Consider the following 6115-nt stretch of genomic DNA (forward strand, 5'->3'; position numbering starts at 1 on the left):
ATTGACCAGTGAGACTGGAAAAGTGGGTCCTCCAACAGATAGACTAGACATTTTTTTAGTCTGGACCAGTTAAATTTATGAGGCTTTTTGATACTCTAACATTTTAGTACCTCTGTTCAGAGTAGCGCTGGTGGCATATTGCTAGGGAGAGACATTTATGTATCACACATTATGGTAGCATCCGTGGCAGTTAATGGTGCATTGCCCTTTTGGCTTAGTGCCTGTGGTTTGGATGTTGATGTCAAATTTCTAGTGGAGTCCTTATCGATAGCTTGATGCCTTATGATAACTATTTTAATCTGGATTTTTAAGACCTCTGCTTTAACTTATTTTTGAGGCTACAAAGCACTGCCAAGTATTTGGCATAAAAATCAACAAACACTTGAGTGGCCCTAAATTAAAGATATTCTACGAGGTGCACTAAGAACTAAAACAATGTTCCTGCCTTTGAGGGGTTAACCGTGCTGTATCCATTACATTTCAATTTGATTTGAAATGCCACCTGCAAAAAGAATATGCAGATGAAATGAGAAGGAGAAAACCTGGGCACACCTTCCCCTTGTGTTTCTGGCTTGCCATGTGGCCGATGATGTGTGGCTTGACCCCTCAGCAGCCCTTTCTAAATCTTTAGATGATACTTACATTAGTGTTTCTAAGCATTTTGAAAGCTCTTCTTCAAGTATGCTTTGAACTATTCTTGTAAATGCTGCTTTCTTAAAGTCTGCTAGTTTAAAGAATGTGACATGGTGTTAATGGAGTTAATCTTGTGTAATTTCAGTGTGGGCTGTCAGGAGTACCTCTAAGTAAAGAAAATGACTAATCTTAAGGAATTCATTTTCTCAGCAACTTTGAGACAGGAGTTAATTTACTCTGCCTTGTGGACATAGACCCTCTCTTACTAAAGAAATGATTTAGTTATGGGAATTTTAAGGTTAGGCATTAGAAAATATGAAACACAAGATAAATTATCTTTGTAAGTTTCTTTAATAAATACCCAACTCAAATACCAAAATAAAAATAAAATCCCAGTTATAAGATGAGAGTTTGACCATGAAGTCAAAACAAGAGCTATTCGGTTTCTTTAAAAGGGAAGAGATCAAAGAGCTGGTTGCTGGGGACCTGGGGACATTGGGGCAGCAGGGTGGGAGGAGACAGGGTAGGAACTCAATTCCTCTTGCTTCTATACCATCACCCTATTCAGTAAGCCTTTATGGCATTTTTTTTTAGAGTGGTTAAGTCAGAATTCTGGAGTTCTTAGTCCACTAGGATTTTAATCTTAACTGATTGTTTCTACTGCGACCCAGTTCATAAAGAACTGCCATTCTTTTCTAAAAAGCGAAGAGGAAGGTTTTTTCTTTGAAAGTCTTTACAATTCCCGTAGGTTATAATAAAATGGAGTTTTGTATATTATTTTCAGGAAGCTAATTTTAAATGCATTCTGTGATGTATCTTAAGAGAGCGATACATTTAAAAATATTTTATTATTTTTATTTTAATTTATGTGTCTGAGTATATTGCCTGCATGTATGTAAGTGCACCCATGTTGGTCAATGCCTGTGGAGGTAAGATGAAGACATCAGATTCCCTGGAACTGGAGTTATGGACGGTTATTAGCTGCCATGTGGGTGCTGGAATTTGAACCTGGGTCCTCTGTAGAACAAGCAGTATTCTTAACTACTGAGCCATCTCTCCAGCCCCAAGACTAATACATTTTTATGCCATATATATATAATGCAATTTAGGAGCCAGTAGCAGATCTGGCAAGTATGAAGTTCAAAGAGAATTCTCCAAACATATTGAAAAAGTCAGATTTTTTAAAATATTCATGTATTTACAGGGGCATGGGGTATGGTGTGGATGTGGAGGTCAGAGGACAACATTCAGCAATTGGTTCTTCAGAAAATACCACATGATCTCATTTGTATGTAGAACCTACAAAACTTGCTCTCTTGGAAGCAGAGAGTCAAAGGCGATGTTCAGAGGCTGGCAGGCGGCAGGGTGCTGGGAAGATGTGAGTAGTAGACTCGAATAGTTTCAAGAAATGTATGGAACAGCACGGTGACTAATAACCAATGTATGCTTGAAAATGTAAGAGTAGATTTTAAATTCTAACTACATACAAAAATGAGGCAATGAATGCTAATTGACTTGACTTAGCAGTCCCATAATGCATACGTGTTAGTTTGTTTTTAATGGTCAGAAAGATTTCTTATGCTTTTAAAGCTTCAGGTCAATCTTTGCCTCTCACCCAAAAAAGACACAAAATGAACACATCGAGATGGTAACTCCGTTAAATATTCCAATTCGCTCATGTCCTGTTCCCCATACACATCTTAGTCAAGTTACAGTAGCACCCAGCTGTGCTCCTGGCAGCTTACCTGAGGTCCACTGGGCCTTTGAACACATGTGGGGAGGCACGACTGTCATTCTCCGACTGCCCACATCTGAACACATTCAGCTACCATGGAAACTACAAAGCAAGGAAAAAATAGACTTATCCCGAGATTTATCCTGGGATTTTAGGGCGCCCTTCCTTCCTCTGAGCGCCTAAGTGATGATGCTGTGCTAGGGGTTGCTGTGCTCTCCAGCATGAGCTCCATTCTCTGAGGGTTCCGAGAAGGATGGTGGATCGGTTCTGGAGCCCTCATGAAAGGAGGGGGTGTCCCGCTGGGTGGAACATGTGTGGCCCCAAACCTGGGGGCGGGGCAGAGCAATGTGCACCACAGCTGGAGGACCACTTGTGGGCAGGCTGAAGTGGTTGGCAGAGGCTTCTGCATCTGTGCAGGAGGAGGGGGAAGAGCTCCTGCAGTCCTGGAACAGGCTCCAGCTTGATCCCAGAGCCTGAATTTCCATCTTTGCCTCTCGCTGCTTGAGATCGGCCCCATTTCAGGCTGAGTCTGCGCATTGCGGATCAACTTATTAAAGGACCTATCAGCAGCCGCCTCTGCAGCCTGCCTGCCGGCGAGCTGGGTGATACTGTCATCAACAAGGGGGTCACCTGGATTTGTGGGCGCCTCACGTCTGCACGGACTCTCCTCTCCTCTCTTACACTCTCCTTTCACCCTGAAGAGCAAACATGGGGCCGAGTCCTTTTGTAGTAGGGTGCGGCCCGGGCCAGTTTGAGCAGCATGCCGCTGGTGGACCGAGCTTTCCCCAGCGTGCTAACTGGTCCTGTTCCATCAGAGTTAGGGATTTGTCTCTCCATATTTCTTGTGAACGATTCTTTGTTGACATCGGATTTTGGCAGGTCCTCGTTAAATGACAATCCTGCATCACAAACCCCGAGGGGCAGGCCTTACACCAGGCGGAACAGGCAGGCCTGACAAACATTCTTCAGTTTACTGCAGGGCTGACACAATTCTGTCTTCTTGAAGCACGCAGACCCCAGGGCACCAGCGAAGCACTGAGAATGGCCTGGCACAGAGTTTGCATTCTTTTCCATACTTTTCTTTGGTCATTTGTATGTAAGGGGTTTCTCCAAGACACGTTTGGCAGAGAACAGGGAAGTCCTCGACCTCCCGGCTCTGCATGTTGTAGGTTTTGGAACCCAGAGAGGTCACCATGTTGATGGCACCCGGCCCAGTCTTATTCTCCCACTTGCCAGTGCAGCTCAGGGGCGGGGCCTTGCATCCGGCCAAGAGCAGCTCTTTTTTTTGGGGGGGGGGGAGGCTTTATTTTTTTTTGGTAGATCTTCTCAGTCATTATAGATATTGCGGCACTGTTTAAAAAAATATGCTTCAGCCGGTATAATGGCCCACGCCTTTAATCCCAGCACTCGGGAGGCAGAGGCAGGCAGATCTTTGTGAGTTCAAGGCTAGCCTGATCTACATCGTGAGTTCCAGGCCAGCTGGGGCTACAGGGAGACCCTGTCTCAAAAAGGCAATTATATATATGCTTCTTTGTAAAGCATTTTAAAAATATTCCAAGGACAAGATGGCCGAGGTCTCAGCTCAAGCATTTCCAAGTACATTGTCCATTCCCCGACTTTCCAAATGTTATTTCTTGGTTGTTTTCCAGCTCAATGCCATTCTCTGTTTATGAGCTCTGTGGTACAAGCTTTTTTGTAGGGTCCGATTTCTTCAGAGCCAGATCCTGGAGTCCACGTATTCCACTGGCGCTGTAGATGCAACGGGGCATCTTTTACCTCCAGGGTGATGGTCTTGTGATGCTGGGCTGGTAGGTTGCTGACACTGCACTCTAAGTAAAATCATCAGCGATCTGCAGCAGCATCCCCACCACATCCTCATCCATCTGCTCATTAGGGTCCACTTCCACTTCTATTAAGTCCTGTCCTTTCTTCTTGGTCAATACCTGATTGCTTTCAGGGTTCAGGCGACCATCTGCCTCAGGAGTGCCGGGAATCTGCTGTTGGCCATGGAGCCTTGTGGCGCTTCACTGGCAGGTTCTGGTTGTATAGATGAGAAATTGGAAAGGTTGATTATGAGCCACTTTGACCTCTCAGCCCTAATCTGTTGAGCTTTGGATGTCAGCTCATAGAGCTTATCGAGATCCTGTTTCTCCTTGGAGCTGTGAAGACCAAGGCCAATCAAAGGCAGCAGCGTCTGTCTCCCCATGACATGTCAAGACTGCCCAAGCGAAGCTTTAGTCTCAGCACCAGGCCTGAGAGCGGCAGGCATCTCAGCATCCTTGCTTAGAAGGGGCCTTCACCTCTCACATGTTTTAAAAATGCTATACACCATGAATATGTATAGCATTCGGTTATAAATTAATAAAAATAATAGAATAAAAGAACGCATGAAAAATATTGTATAAATATTTTAATGTTAACATATATAAAACTATGGATTTCATCATGACATTTTAATACATTTACATAACATATTCAGTTATATCCCCCTTCATTACCCTCTCATCCCCCTCCCACTCCCACTGGTCCCCTTCCTCTTCCTAACTAACTTCTGTCTACTTTCTTGCTAATCACTGTAATTAGGATTGCTTATAGGAACACAGATGAGGGGTATATTTACAGGAGCATATGAGTGCCTTACCAGTGGCTACATAACTGAAGAAAATGTCTCTCCCATTAACCGTTAACTGCCAATATAGATGGGGTAGGGTCCCATGAGCTCCTCCCTTCTCCATGGCAGGATATTGATGGGCCTGATCTTGTGAAGATCTTGGGCAGGTAATCACAGCTGCTACGACTTTGGGAGTGCAACTGCTATGTCATGCCACAAGTTTTAAATTTTCCTAAGTATGTATGTAGGTTAATACTGTAATTTAACATTTTTCCATTTGTTTATTTGTGTGTGTTTGTGTGTGTGTGTGTGTGTGTGTGTGTGTGTGTGTGTGTGTGATCAGAGACAACTTGCAGGAATCAGTTCTTCTGCCATGTTGGTCCCAGGGCTGGAACTCAGTTCATCAGGCTTGGTGATCAGTGCCTTGACCTGCGAAGCCATCTTGCCTGCCTAAATAAGAATGAGATTTTGAATGAATCAATGCTGTAAGACATTTTTCAGTTTAAAAACCAAAATAGCAGGGCTGGAGAAATGGCTCAGCGGTTAGGAGCACTAATTGTTCTTGCAGAAGACCCAGGTTCGAATCCTAGCACCCACATGGCAGCTAACAACTGTCTGTGACTCCAGTTCCAGGAGATCCGACAGCTTCTTTTGTCCTCCATGGGCATTGCATGACACGGGTGCACTTACCTACACTTACCTACAGGCAGGCAATAGACACATACACATAAAATAAAAATAAAAATAATAAATAAGAATATTAAAAAACCCAAATAATAAGTATCAATAGACATAACTCATAAAAATGCCCTCGATGTCCTCAATTTGGGGGAGTGAGTCTTGAGAAGAAAATTTTGAGCTCAACTTTGCAAAGTAAAATGAGCTTTCAAATGTGTGATAGATGTATGTTAAACGTTAATATCAGTAAAGGATTGAGGTTCAGAATACTTTTGGTCATTGTCATTAAGGTGTAGAATGAACTTCAACTCCTAACTTTGAAACATGAGCTATAATTGCTTCTGTGCATTTTCTAAAAGCACTCCAAATACATCCCAGTGTAGCTATGAAGCATTCCTCTGTGTGGTTCTTATTGATAGTTCCTATAGTTATTCATTGTGTTAAGGAATTAAAGGGCT

General features: G+C 43.2%; 2 pseudogenes; both read right to left on the reverse strand.

Moving 5' to 3' along the window:
* Positions 1-2519: 2519 nt before the first annotated feature.
* LOC103728655 lies at positions 2520-3563 on the reverse strand (annotated as a pseudogene).
* A 432-nt stretch (positions 3564-3995) lies between these two features.
* Positions 3996-4574, reverse strand: LOC103728656 (annotated as a pseudogene).
* Between the last annotated feature and the right edge of the window lie 1541 nt (positions 4575-6115).

The sequence above is a fragment of the Nannospalax galili genome, unplaced genomic scaffold, assembly GCF_000622305.1.
Source record: "Nannospalax galili isolate Female #2095 unplaced genomic scaffold, S.galili_v1.0 scaffold232, whole genome shotgun sequence".
Lineage (NCBI taxonomy): Eukaryota > Metazoa > Chordata > Mammalia > Rodentia > Spalacidae > Nannospalax > Nannospalax galili.